Here is a 13,967-nt window from a genome sequence, read left to right as displayed (position 1 = left end):
GGAATAATTATTAAGCAAAGGCCTAGATTCAGCCCTTTGGACTTTAGATTTTCTACCTCAGGTATAGAATTTTGTTTAAATGTGTTGGGGTGTTTTTCATTTTCATAAACATCTAGCAAGAAAAAAGAAAAACAGAAATACTCCCTGATATCTGCAGTTGCTAAGGGCTCTTAGCAACTTAACACAGGGTGGAAGGATGCAGCCATATTAACCTCGAACTTCAACTTACCAAGTCTGTACACTACTAGGCCCCCTGGTAGTTTCCTTCCTGATGTGCAAAGAAGCATTTCTTCCCCTAAAAAAGAGATTGAATAATTTTACTCTCTGCTTATCTATTTCAGAGTCTAGTCAAGGTTTACTGTTACACAATATTTATTTCTTTCAAAGTACTTTACCTCCTTCAAATCATCCATTTGACAAGCATGGTTTGACCCAGATGATTAACAAGCCATAACTAATTCCCTTCTCTTCTCCTATTCTTTAATATTAAAAACTAACAAAACTGGATAAAATTGTATTTTTTTAAATGTAAGAGATAAAAAGAAGAAAGTATTATATTTTTGATAGTGAAGAGATCTGAAATTCCTTTTGATTTTCTGGTAAAAATTTATATCCAGTCTTTCATTGACAAAGATGTGAATAGCAGCAAAATTATCAGCTGGGATCATATCAATATATATTAAGAATATAGCTTGTATATAACACAGTAGTTTGAGTTTAAATATGGATATCTTATTTACTGTTGGTAAAAGTCATTTGCAAGGGTTGGTGGGTTTCTTGTATCTAGGCATCCTAGACCATTTCTGCCTGGCTGTTCTCATTATGAACCATGTCTTCCCAGTTAGCCACCCAGGTGGGGAATCCCATAGCTTTCTCCCCAGGGCAGGCTAGGTGACAGAACCTACATGCAGGTCCACACCATGACTGTTATACCTAATGGTACCTGCTGGCAAATTTGCTCTTTTTCCCCAAGTGATAAAAGTTATATTCCCATGGACTAGGATGAGTGGGTGTAGGATGGGGGATGGGACAACATTCAGGGTGTCTTGACTTACACAATCCTTAACTAAACTAAAACAGTAAGGCAACATTATCAAACAAGACCAGTGCTAACAAGAATTTCTTTTCCCTTTCTGCTTATCCTGGCAATTCCATCAACATTTCTTGTGCCCATTTTCTATTACCTCCTTCTTGTTTGTTTCATAATTCTCTTCTATAATATTATATTAACTACCCAATGTATTATTGAACACCTGACCTATAAAGAGTCTCACCTTTTACTAATAAGCAAAATCAAGGGGTTTGTTTTGGTTGAAAATTGAGGGGTTTATTTTCAGAAAGTAACACTCTCCCCAGCCACCCAAAAATTCTCATGTTCTCAAAATTGTAATGACCATATTTTCTGATCATAGTGCCATAAACTTGGGAGTTTATAATTAAAGGATAAGTAGAAAACTTCAAAGACACTTAAAAACCCAAAATTCATTTTCTATATAATTTTATAGTGAAACAAAAGTGATTATAATTATAATTTATATATAATAAGACATAACAAAGATGACAATGTTGTACCTTAAAACACGAGATTCTGCCAAAGCTGAATTGAGAGGAAAATTCATAGTCTTAATGCTTTTTATTAAATAAAAAATAACAAAAATGAAGTCAGAATTTAACTGAAAAAATTTAGAAAAAAATAGCAACAGAATAAATTCCAGGAAAATACAAAAAAGAAAATATGAGAAGAAATAAGAGAATTATATACTGGAGCATATTACAGTTAAGTATATTTTAGAAGTGTATTATTTGAAAAGACCAATAAAATAGAACATTGGCAAAACTAAAGACATAGTTACAAAAGGAAATGAATAAAAACATTAAGAAAGAAGGTATTACTACCAATATGAAGGAAATACAGAAAATTCATAAGAGAAAGCCATATAAAACTACTGCAATAAATTTTAAACTATCATCATAAAGGATAATTTTCTAAGGAAATATAACTATTAGTTAACAATAGCTGCATAATAAAGTCAGTATTTTAAGACAATAAGCATTTATTACTGCTCATGAGTCTGTGTGTCAGCTGTGCGGTTCTTCTGATCTTATTGGGCTCACTCATTAGTTTGCAGTCAGCTGCAGATTGATTAGGGAGCTCTGCTAATCTTCCTGGGATCTTGCACATGTTTAGCAGATGACTGTCTTCAGGCGGTCTAGGATGCTCTTGGATGGGACACTGCAGTTTCCTCCATGTGCTCTCTCATTCTCCAGCAGGCTAGTTTAGGTTTATTCACATAGAGGTGGCAGGGTTCCAAGATCAAGAACAGAATTACACAAGGCTACTTGAGGCCCAAGCTTGGAAATGAAACATTGTCACTTCCATCAGATTTTACTGACTAAAGCAAGTTACAAGATCAGCCAAGATTTAAGGTGCTGAGAAAGGAAATTCATATTTTGATGGGAAGAGCTGCAAAGCCACACTGCAAAGAACATGGATACAAGGATATCATTAATTGGGTCCTTTGATGCACTCAACCTGCCACAAAAACTGACCAAAGAGAAAATCTGGATATACCATGAAAGACACTGAAAGGGTTGTCAAAGAACTACTTCCAAAATATGCATCAGACCCTATGTGCTCCACCAGCAAGTTCTTTAAAATATTTGAGAAACAGAGAATTTTTATGCTACAATACTGGTCTGGAGTACACAGAAATTCATTTTATAAAGCTGACTTAAGGCTGGTAATAACATGTTAAAGAAAACTAGAGATCAATACCATTTGTGAGAGTAAATCCAGAAATATTAAATAAAATATTAGCAAATAAGAAGAAAACCAAAGATATGAAAACCCATGGTCATGGAATGGTTCATTTTTGGAATTCAAAGATAGTTTAATATAAAAAATCTATTAATATGATTTATCACATTGATCAAAGGAAAATGCATTTAAATCATCTTAAGTAAATACTAAAATATATTTTGTAAGAGCTGTCATTCAATTACTAGTAAAATAGGAATCAAAGGAATTTATGTAAAGTAGGCTTAAAATTGTTTAAAACCAAATCCAATAACACACTTAAACATGTAGAGCACTAGTTGAATAAGACTGTAGTTCTTGTGCTAAAAAATAAGAGATAAGGAGTTTATAGTTCATTATTAAATACTATTAGAAAGTGGCAAGCATATATTAAACAAATTTAAACAAGTATATTTACTACAGATACTTCAGAGCCTTAAATATATTAATATGTGTCTCCAAAATATATTTGACTATTGAACTCTTTTTTTAAAGAATATGAGATGGGACTTTGAGAACCAGCGCTACAAAGACATTCTCTTTTCAAGTAGATATAAGGCAAGAATGGATCCTGTTACCACTATGATTTAAAATCATTCTAGAAGTGCTAACCAACACAAGCAGAGAAGCTAACAAAACAAGGGATATATATTTTTTGAAAAGGAAAAGGCAAAATCATTATTATTTACTGCTGATGTCTGCCACCTTAGACCAATGGAAAAACAACTGGAAACACTATTAAAACTAGTAAGAAACCAGCTTTTTACTAATTAATACTTAAAAATCAATAGTTTCCTTATATTCCAATATTAGTCCATTAGAAATTATAAAACAAAACAACAAAAAATATAAAATATCTAGGAATAAACTTAAGGAATATGCAGGACTTGCATAAAGAAAGCAAAGGCAATACAAGTAGAAAAATTTTCTGAAAAACAAAAAATTAAAAGGACAGATGTGCTCTATTTCAAATAGATAACCAACAAGGACCAACAGTATACCACAAGGAACTCTGCTCAATATTCTGTAATAACCTAAAGGGGAAAAGAATTAGAAAAAGAATAGATGTAAGTATATGTATAACTGAATCACCTTGCTGTACACCTGAAACTATCACAACATTGTAAATCACCTATAGTCCAATATAAAATTTAACAAAATAATTAAAAATAAAAGGACAGATGTAATATGTCTCAAATTGAAAAATTCAAGACCACAAAAATGTCAATTTTACCTAAATTAATCAAATTCACTGCCATTTTAAAAACTTAGCCAAATGATTAAAAATTTCACCTGGGAAAATGTGAATAACAGCCAGGCACTAAAGATGAAAATCATAAAAGAAAAGAATATGTCTATATGTCAAAAAACAAAAGCCACCATAAACTTTAAAAAAGGACACAATAAACGGAGGAAAATATTTCCGATATCTATGACACAGGGAAAATACATGAGATATAAAAAAAAGTATAAATAAAATAATTCAAACCTCCATCTTGGGTAATTGTAAGAAATCTAGTCTCCTATTTGATATTTCTTGAAATATAGAGACCTAATCTTTTGCATGGTTGCTCGCAAACTCCACTCCAAACTCCCACCTGTGTTTTCTCCTAGATGGCCTCTCCCATTTCAGAACAACTGCCTGATGTCCATGTGTTTACAGAAAATTCCACCTCTTATATACAAATCTCCACCCTCAGCCCCACCCCACCCCAGGATAATAACTGCTAGGCTTCAGTAATTTCTAGAAGTACTATACCCCTACAAGGAAGGATTGAGGAAAACAGTATAACAGTATCATTGCACCAAATCCCATCTCCCCCAGAGTGAACTCTCCACCAATGTGAGTTCAAGTTATGCTTCATCCTCCTCATTCTTCCTGAGGCCCTCCAGTCTCAACTCACACACAGATACACTTCTCCCCAAAAGAAATAATTTTCAAAGCGTTCAATCTAAAAATGATGTCCATGCACATATAAATATATTTTTTAATGCAAATTAAAACTACAGTAGGGAGATTGGTTCAAGATGGCGGAGTAAAAGGAGGGGTCTCACTCCCTCTTGCAAGACCACCGAAATCACAACTAACTGCTGAACAATCATTAACAAGAAGACACTGGAACTCATCAAAAAAGATACCCCACATGCACAGACAAAGGAGAAGCCACAATGAGATGGTAGGAGGGGCACAATCACAATAAAATCAAATCCCATAACTGGTGGGTGGGTAACTCACAAGCTGAAGAACACTTATACCACAGAAGCCCACCCACTGGAGTGAAGGTTCTGAGCCCCACGTCAGGCTTCCCAACCTGGGGATCCGGAAATGGGAGTAGGAATTCCTAGAGGGTCGGACTTTGAAGGCTAGTGGGATTTGATTGCAGGACTTCGACAGGACTGGGGAAAACAGAGACTCCACTCTTGGAGGGCACACACAAAGTAGTGTGCACATCGGGACCAAAGGGAAGGATCAGTGACCACATAGGAGACTGAACCAGACCTACGGAATAGTGTTGGAAGGTCTCCTGCAGAGGCGGGGGGTGGCTGTGTCTCACCATGAGGACAAGGACACTGGCAGCAGAAGTTCTGGTAAGTACTCCTTGGCATGAGCCCTCCCGGAGTGTGCCATTAGCCCCACCAAAAAGGCTGGGTAGGCTCCAGTGTTGGGTCACCTCAGGCCAAATAACCGAGTGGGAGGGAACCCAGCCCCACCCATCAGCAGACAAGCAGATTAAAGTTTTACTGAGCTCTGTTCACCAGAGCAACAGCCAGCTCTACCCACCACCAGTCCCTCCCATCAGGAAACTTGCACAAGCCTCTGAGATAGGCTCATCCACCAGAGGGCAGACAGCAGAAGCAAGAAGAACTACAATCTTGCAGCCTGTGGAATAAAAAACACATTCACAGAAAGCTAGACAAGATGAAAACGCAGGGGGCTATGTACCAGATGAAGGAAGAAGATAAAACCTCAGAAAAACAACTAAATGAGGTGGAGATAGGCAACTTTCCAGAAAAAGAATTCAGAATAATGACAGTGAAGATAATCCAGGACCTGGGAAAAAGAATGGAGGCAAAAATCGAGAAGATGTAAGAAATGCTTAACAAAGATCAAGGAGAATTAAAGAACAAAAAAGCAGAGATGAACAATACAATAACTGAAATGAAAAATACACTAGAAGGAATCAATAGCAGAATAACTGAGGCAGAAGAACGGATAAGTGACCTGGAAGACAAAATGGTGGAATTCACTGCTGTGGAATAGAATAAAGAAAAAAGAATGAAAAGAAATGAAGACAGCCTAAGAGACCTCTGGGACAACATTAAACACAACATTCACATTACAGGGGTCCCAGAAGGAGAAGAGAGAAAAAAAGGACCCAAGAAAATATTTGAAGAGATTATAGTCGAAAACTTCCCTAACATGGGAAAGGAAATAGCCACCCAAGTCCAGGAAGCATAGAGAGTCTCACACAGGAAAAATCCAAGGATAAACATGCTGAGACACATAGTAATCACATTGGCAAAAATTAAAGACAAAGAAAAATCACTGAAAGCAGTAAGGGAAAAACGACAAATAACATACAAGGGAACTCCCATAAGGTTAACAGCTGATTGCTCGGCAGAAACTCTACAAGCCAGAAGGGAGTGGCATGATATACCTAATGTGATGAAAGGGAATAAGCTACAACCAAGATTACTCTACCTGGCAAGGATCTCATCCAGATTTGATGGAGAAATCAAAACCTTTACAGACAAGCAAAAGCTAAGAGAATTCAGCACCACCAAACCACCTCTACAACAAATGATAAAGGAACTTCTCAAAGTGGGAAACACAAGAGAAGAAAAGGAACTACAAAAACAAACCCAAAACAATTAAGAAAATGGTAATAGGAACATACATATCGATAACTACCTTAAACGTGAATGGATTAAATGCTCCAACCAAAAGACACAGGCATGCTGAATGGATACAGAAACAAGACCCGTATACATGCTGTCTACAAGACACCCACTTCAGACCTAGGGACACATACAGACTAAAAGTGAGGGGATGGAAAAAGATATTCAATGCAAAGGGAAATCAAAAGAAGCTGGAGTAGCTATACTCATATCAGATAAAATAGACTTTAAAGAATGTTACAAGAGACAAGGAAAGACACTACATAATGATTAAGGGATCAATCCAAGAAGAAGATATAACAATTACAAATATATATTCACCCAACATAGGAGCACCTCAACACATTAGGCAACTTGTAACAGCTATAAAAGAGGAAATCGACAGTAATGCAATAATAATGGGGGACTTTAACACCTCACTTACACCAGTGGACAGATTATCAAAACCAAAAATTAATAAGGAAACACAAGCTCTAAATGTCACAATAGACCAGATAGATTTAATTGATATTTATAGGACATTCCATCCAAAAACAGCAGATTACACTTTCTTCTCAAGTGTCCACAGAACATTCTCCAGGATAAATCACATCCTGGGTCACAAATCAAGCCTCAGTAAATTTAAGAAAACTGAAATCATATCCAGCGTCTTTTCTGACCACAACACTATGACATTAGATATCAATTACTGGGAAAAAAATGTAAAAAAACACAAAAACATGGAGGCTAAACAATACGTTTAAACAATAACCAAGAGATCACTGCAGAAATCAAAGACGAAGTCAAAAAATACTTAGAGAAAAATGACAATGAAAACATGACGATCCAAAACCTATGGGATGCAGCAAAAGCAGTTTTAAGAGGGAAGTTTATAGCCATACAATCCTACCTCAAGAAACAAGAAAAATCTCAAATACCAACCTAACCTTACACCTAAAGGAACGAGAGGAAGAAGAAACAAAACCCAAAGTTAGCAGAGGGAAACAAATCATAAAGATCAGAGCAGAAATAAATGAAATAGAAACAAGGAAAACAATAGCAAAGATCAATAAAGCTAAAAGCTTGTTCTTTGAGAAGATAAACAAAAGTGATAAACCATTAGCCAGACTCACCAAGGAAAGAGGGAGAAGACTCAAATCAATAAAATTGTAAATGAAAAAGAAGTTACAACAGACACCACAGAAATACCAGGCATCCTAAGAGACTACTACAAGCAACACTGTGCCAATGAAATGGACAACCTGGAAAAAATGGACAAACTCTTAAACAGGTATAACCTTCCAAGACTGAACCAGGAAGAAGTAGAAAATATGAACAGACCAATCACAAGTAATGAAATGGAAACTGTGATTAAAAATCTTCCAACAAACAAAGGTCCAGGACCAGACGGCTTCACAGGTGAATTCTATCAAACATTTAGAGAAGAGCTAACACCCATCCTTCTCAAACTTTTCCAAAAATTGCAGAGGAAGGAGAACTCCCAAACTCATTCTATGAGGCCACCATCACCCTGATACCAAAACCAGACAAAGATACTACAAAAAAAGAAAATTACAGACCAATATCACTGATGAATATAGATGCAAAAATCCTCAACAAAATACTACCAAACAGAATCCAACAACACATTAAAAGGATCATACACCATGATCAAGTGGGATTTATCCCAGGGATGCAAGGATTCTTCAGTATATGCAAATCATCAATGTGATACACCATATTAACAAATTGAAGAATAATAACCATATGATCAACTCAATAGATGCAGAAAAATCTTTTGACAAAATTCAACACCGATTTATGATAAAAACTCTCCAGAAAGTGGACAGAGAAGGAACCTACCTCAACATAATAAAGGTCATATATGACAAACCCACAGCAAACATCATTCTCAATGGTGAAAAAGTGAAAGCATTTCCTCTAAGATCAGAAAAAGGACAAGGATGTCCACTTTCACCACTAATATTCAACATAGTTTTGGAAGTGCTAGCTACGGCAATCAGAGAAGAAAAAGAAATAAAAGGAATACGAATTGGAAAAGAAGTAAAACTGTCATTGTTCGCAGATAACATGATACTATACATAGAGAATCCTAAAGATGCCACCAGAAAACTACTAGAGCTAATCTATGAATTTGGTAAAGTAGCAGGATACAAAATTAATGCACAGAAATCTCTTGCATTCCTATATACTGATGATGAAAAATCTGAAAGAGAAATTATGGAAACACTCCCATTTACCATTGCAACAAAAAGAATAAAATACCTAGGAATAAACCTACCTAGGGAGACAAAAGACCTGTATGCAGAAAACTATAAGACACTGATGAAAGAAATTAAAGATGATACCAACAGATGGAGAGATATACCATGTACTTGGATTGGAAGAATCAACATTGTGAAAATGACTATACTACCCAAAGCAATCTACAGATTCAATGCAATCCCTATCAAATTACCAATGGCACCTTTTATGAAGTAGAACAAAAAATCTTAAAATTTATATGGAGACACAAAAGACCCTGAATAGCCAAAGCAGTCTTGAGGGAAAAAAACGGAGCTGCAGGAATCAGAGTCCCTGACTTCAGACTATACTACAAAGCTACAGTAATCAAGACATTTTAGAACTGGCACAAAAACAGAAATATAGATCAATGGAATAGGATACAAAGCCCAGAGATAAATCCACGGACCTATGGTCAACTAATCAATGACAAAGGAGGCAAAGATATACGATGGAGAAAAAACAGTCTCTTCAATAAGTGGTGCTGGGAAAACTGGACAGATACATGTAAAAGAATGAAATTAGAACGCTCCCTAACACCATATACAAAAAATAAACTCAATATGGATTAGAGACCTAAATGTAAGACTGGGCACTATAAAACTCTTAGAGGAAAACATAGGCAGAACACTCTTTGACATAAATCACAGCAAGATTTTTTTTGATCCACCTCCTAGAGTAATGGGAATAAAAACAAAAATAAACAAATGGGACATAATGAAACTTCAAATCTTTTGCACAGCAAAGGAAACCATAAACAAGACAAAAAGACAACCCTCAGAATGGGAGAAAATATTTGCAAACAAATCAACGGACAAAGGATTAATGTCCAAAATATATAAACAGCTCATGCAACTCAATATTAAAGAAAGAAACAGCCCAATCCAAAAATGGGCAGAACACCTAAATAGACATTTCTCCAAAGAAGACATACAGATGGCCAAGAGGCACATGAAAAGCTGCTCAACATCACTAATTATTAGAGAAATGCAAATCAAAACTACAATGAGGTATCATCTCACACCAGTTAGAATGGGCATCATCAGAAAATCTACAAATAACAAATGCCAGAGAGGGTGTGGAGAAAAGGGAACCCTCTTGCACTGTTGGTGGGAATGTAAATTGATACAGCCACTATGGAGAACAGTATGGAGGTTCCTTAAAAAACTAAAAATAGAATTACCATATGATCCAGCAATCCCACTACTGGGCATATACCCAGAGAAAACCATAATTCAAAAAGACACATGCATCCCACTGTTCATTGCAGCAGTATTTACAATACCCAGGTCATGGAAGCAACCTAAATGCTCATCGACAGAGGAATGGATAATGAAGATGTGGTACACATATACAATGGATATTACTCAGCCATAAAAAGGAACGAAATTGGGTCATTTGTCGAGTTGTGGATGGATCTAGAGACTGTCATACAGGGTGAAGTAGGTCAGAAAGAGAAAAACAAATATCGTATATTAACACATATATGTGGAACGTAGAAAAATGTTACAGGAGAACCAGTTTGCAGTGCAGAAATTGAGACACAGATGTAAAGACAAACGTATGGACACCAAGAGGGGAAAGCAGCGGGGGTGGTGGTGGTGGTGGTGGTGTGATGAATTGGGAGATTGGGATTGACGTGTGTACACTGATATGTATAAAATGGATGACTAATAAGAACCTGCTGTATAAAAAATAAATAAAATTTTTTTTAAAAGTACAGTAAAATAGTCTTTATACAATGAGCAAAGATTAAATAGAATGCCGAGAATTGGGAAGGATGTAGGTACTGGGTATTCTCATACAATAACAAAGGGGAGTGTTAAATCGTTCTAGAGGACCAATAGGCAGTAGGCATCAAAATTCATAAAAATATGCACACTCTCAGAAAATTTATTTCTAGGCATTGATTTTAAGTAAATAGTTGGACAAATGCCTATGGGTCAGTAATATTTGTTATAATATTGTTTGTAATAGCAATAAAATATATACACATAGAATAGATATTATACAGCCATTAAATATCGTGATATAGCTCTATATTAACTGGTTGAAGGGGAGGTTTCCAAAAAGACGTATTCTCGGACTTCTCTTTAGAGTCTGATTAAGTAGGTGTGGAATGTGCCTGGGAGTCAGAATTTTTCAGAAATTTCTAGGGAATTCTGATGCAGAAGTATTCCCCTTTATGATATGAAAGTTTATTTTAAAGTTAGCTGAATTTAAACAGTATATAATATTGGTGCCAGAACTATGGACACTAATGGAACAGGATAAAAGGTCAGAAACACTTTTATTTAAGAAATTACTCTGGGAACCAAGTGGGATTTTATACATTTGAAGAAAGGATGGATTATTCAATATAAATTATTGTGACCACTATCTGACTACTTAGAAATATGTAATACTGACCAAAAATATTTCCAAGGACTAAATATTAAATGTAAATATGAACCCATAAGAGTGCTACAAGGATACACACACACACACACACACACACACACACACACACATAGAAATAGTTATATATGAAAATAGTTATATAATCTTGGAGGATGATCCCTACTCAGGGCCTTTCTCTGGTGAAAAATTCTTCTTTTAAATACCTGAATTCTCAGAGACAAAACTTTATATTCATAATTTTTAAACTATGAAATAAAATATTATACAATTTCTTCATTTGTTCCCTTTAAAATATCCAAGTAACTCTCAAATTTTATTTTTTGACTTAAAATGCAAATGATCAGCCTTCCTTGGGTTGGAGTTGGAAAAGACTCCCTTTTCCAAGCTAAAATATTCCAACCTGAACGATCACCATAGTAAATAATAATTTATAGCAGATAGATATAGTATCATACGCTATTGATTCACCTACTTTCCTTGTACCTTCTGAGGGAAAGTAAGCTGGTTAATTCCAGACTAAGTCTATCTGTTCAGTATACCTTCTTCCATTTCTTCATAATCATCATAAAGAAGCAGAACCCATACTGAAATAAACACTATTTAATGGTAAAAATGTAAAGATGACGCCGAGTACTAGTTTGATGAAGGAATACCTTTCAAGTTCCAAGAATGAAAACAGATCTTTCTCTCTTGAATGGTCTTTTATTCAGAGAAATAGACTTTTTACATATAGGTAAAACACCAGCAAGCAGTAAAGTCAGCTCCATCTTCCTGAGGCTCAGAGAGAAAGAAAAAAGGAGAAATCCTAGCCAAGGCTGGTCAAAATTGTCACAGTTCCCAGCACTTCTTACAGAAGTGGGACATGTGCTGATGGCGGAGGTGGTGGTAGAGTTGGTTTGATAGCCTATGGGTCCCTAAGTAAATCAACTCCCTCCAAGTTTATCAAGGGTATTAAATAAGCTAACAAATGTAAAAGCACTTAAAATGTTCCTGACATATACAAAGAAATCGCTATGCAAATGTTAGCATCAGCAGGTGAGGAGGAAGTATCATGTACCAGGTTCAGGTCTTGGGGCTTCCTCTATCTATTGGACCAGCTGGGTATAACCTTGACCCTTCTCAGCAGTAGCCAGGATTCTAAATTATTTATGGATAAAATACTACAATGTCAGGAATTTGCTTTACAATGCTCCAGAGAACAAAGGTGTTTACTGATGAAGGAAAAAATAAACAACCCACCAGTATACATTTAAACACTAATTATATTTCAAACATACCCAAAGTCAAACTAGTGTATTCCAATCTAGTTGCATCAGCCAGCTTTACATTCACAAACCGGAGGCCTCATTTAGTGGACAGGGTGACTACTAATTTCTCTTAGGGAAATCCCAAGCCCCCAAAAGGAGACTGTCCAAGTCCCCCAACAAAAACATATCTTAGAACCTGCAGTAAGGTTCAGCCTTGTGACTTTATTCCAGTATCAACTTCGGACTTTTTGTATAGTGGGAGGTCTTTACAGTTACATAGCCAGCTAGTAATCCACAAAAACTCCAGTCTTATTAACTTCAAACCCATCTAGATTATCTTTCAATTCCAATGAGTAAGCAATCCCTCTCAGGCTACTCTAAGAGGCAAAGTCAATCACCACAGCCTGTTTTCTACCAGCCAAGACACTGATAAGAGTACTTAAAAATTGGAACTTATCCCTGTTTTCTCCACTTAGTAAATATATTTTCCAGTGTTGCTAACCAACAAGTCGTGAACCCACCTAATGGGATGTTTGAGATCATTAAGGCCATGTCATTACTATTATGAGACTTCCATGAGTTTCATTTTCTAAGTGGCTATTAAGTGGAAAATATGCTAAGACCAAAAGTCTCCAAATTACTATTTTTTATTTCCCTTTTACTCTAATTTAAACCAGAGGTCATTCTCATTAAAAAGCCTCTGGGATCTCTGATAAATGTAAATTTTATACTCCCTGAGAGATCCTTGGCCCTTTGCTGTGGCTGCACTCATGCCAGTCATCCAGCTGCTATCAATTAACATTCCATTGATTTCTCTGTCAGTTTGAGTTAGGCTTGACTGAGTCACAGGTACAGTCTACTTGGCCACATTTTGATTTCACAATGTGCTTACCATAGTAGACTTGGAACTTTTAATAAAGTTTTATTCAAAAACAAACATTTATTGAGCACTTACTATAAATTTGAAAGGCACTATAAATTTGATCTTATTCCAGTGACATAGAAACTTTGTCCTAATTAGTGATGGGTAAGCTAATTTTCTAAAAAGAGGCTATTAAAGTATTATTCTGTGTTAAACCAAGAATCATTCTTTGGCCTTTGGTGAAAAATTACATGAATGATAGAAGGAAAAAGAAGAGGAAAAAGGAAAGGAAAGGAATAAAAGGGCAAGAAGGATAACACAGAAAGAAAAGAAACATAAGAGTAAAGAGAAAAGAGAAAAAATAGCAAGGACAACGGAAAATAAAAATGACAAAAAGAAAAATGAAATAATGAAAAAGGATTAAAAAAACAATAAAAGCAACAGAGAAGAGAGAGGGGAAAAAAGAAAAAGTCAAAAA

At 35.6% G+C, this 13,967-nt stretch overlaps 1 protein-coding gene across 1 annotated transcript in view; it reads right to left on the bottom strand.

Moving 5' to 3' along the window:
• Nucleotides 1-241: 241 nt before the first annotated feature.
• The window catches only part of CEP152 (centrosomal protein 152), a 163,543-nt gene continuing 149,817 nt past the window's right edge, over nucleotides 242-13,967 (bottom strand). The window contains exon 26 of the transcript XR_003796092.1: nucleotides 242-295. The gene's annotated coding sequence lies outside the window, so the exon portion shown is untranslated. The remainder of the gene's footprint in view (nucleotides 296-13,967) is intronic.

This window comes from Monodon monoceros, unplaced genomic scaffold (assembly GCF_005190385.1).
Source record: "Monodon monoceros isolate NGI ecotype Baffin Bay Population unplaced genomic scaffold, NGI_Narwhal_1 Super_Scaffold_21, whole genome shotgun sequence".
Taxonomy (NCBI): Eukaryota; Metazoa; Chordata; class Mammalia; order Artiodactyla; family Monodontidae; genus Monodon; species Monodon monoceros.
Note: the sequence above shows the minus strand (reverse complement) of the source record. Positions and strands in the feature narration are given on the sequence as shown.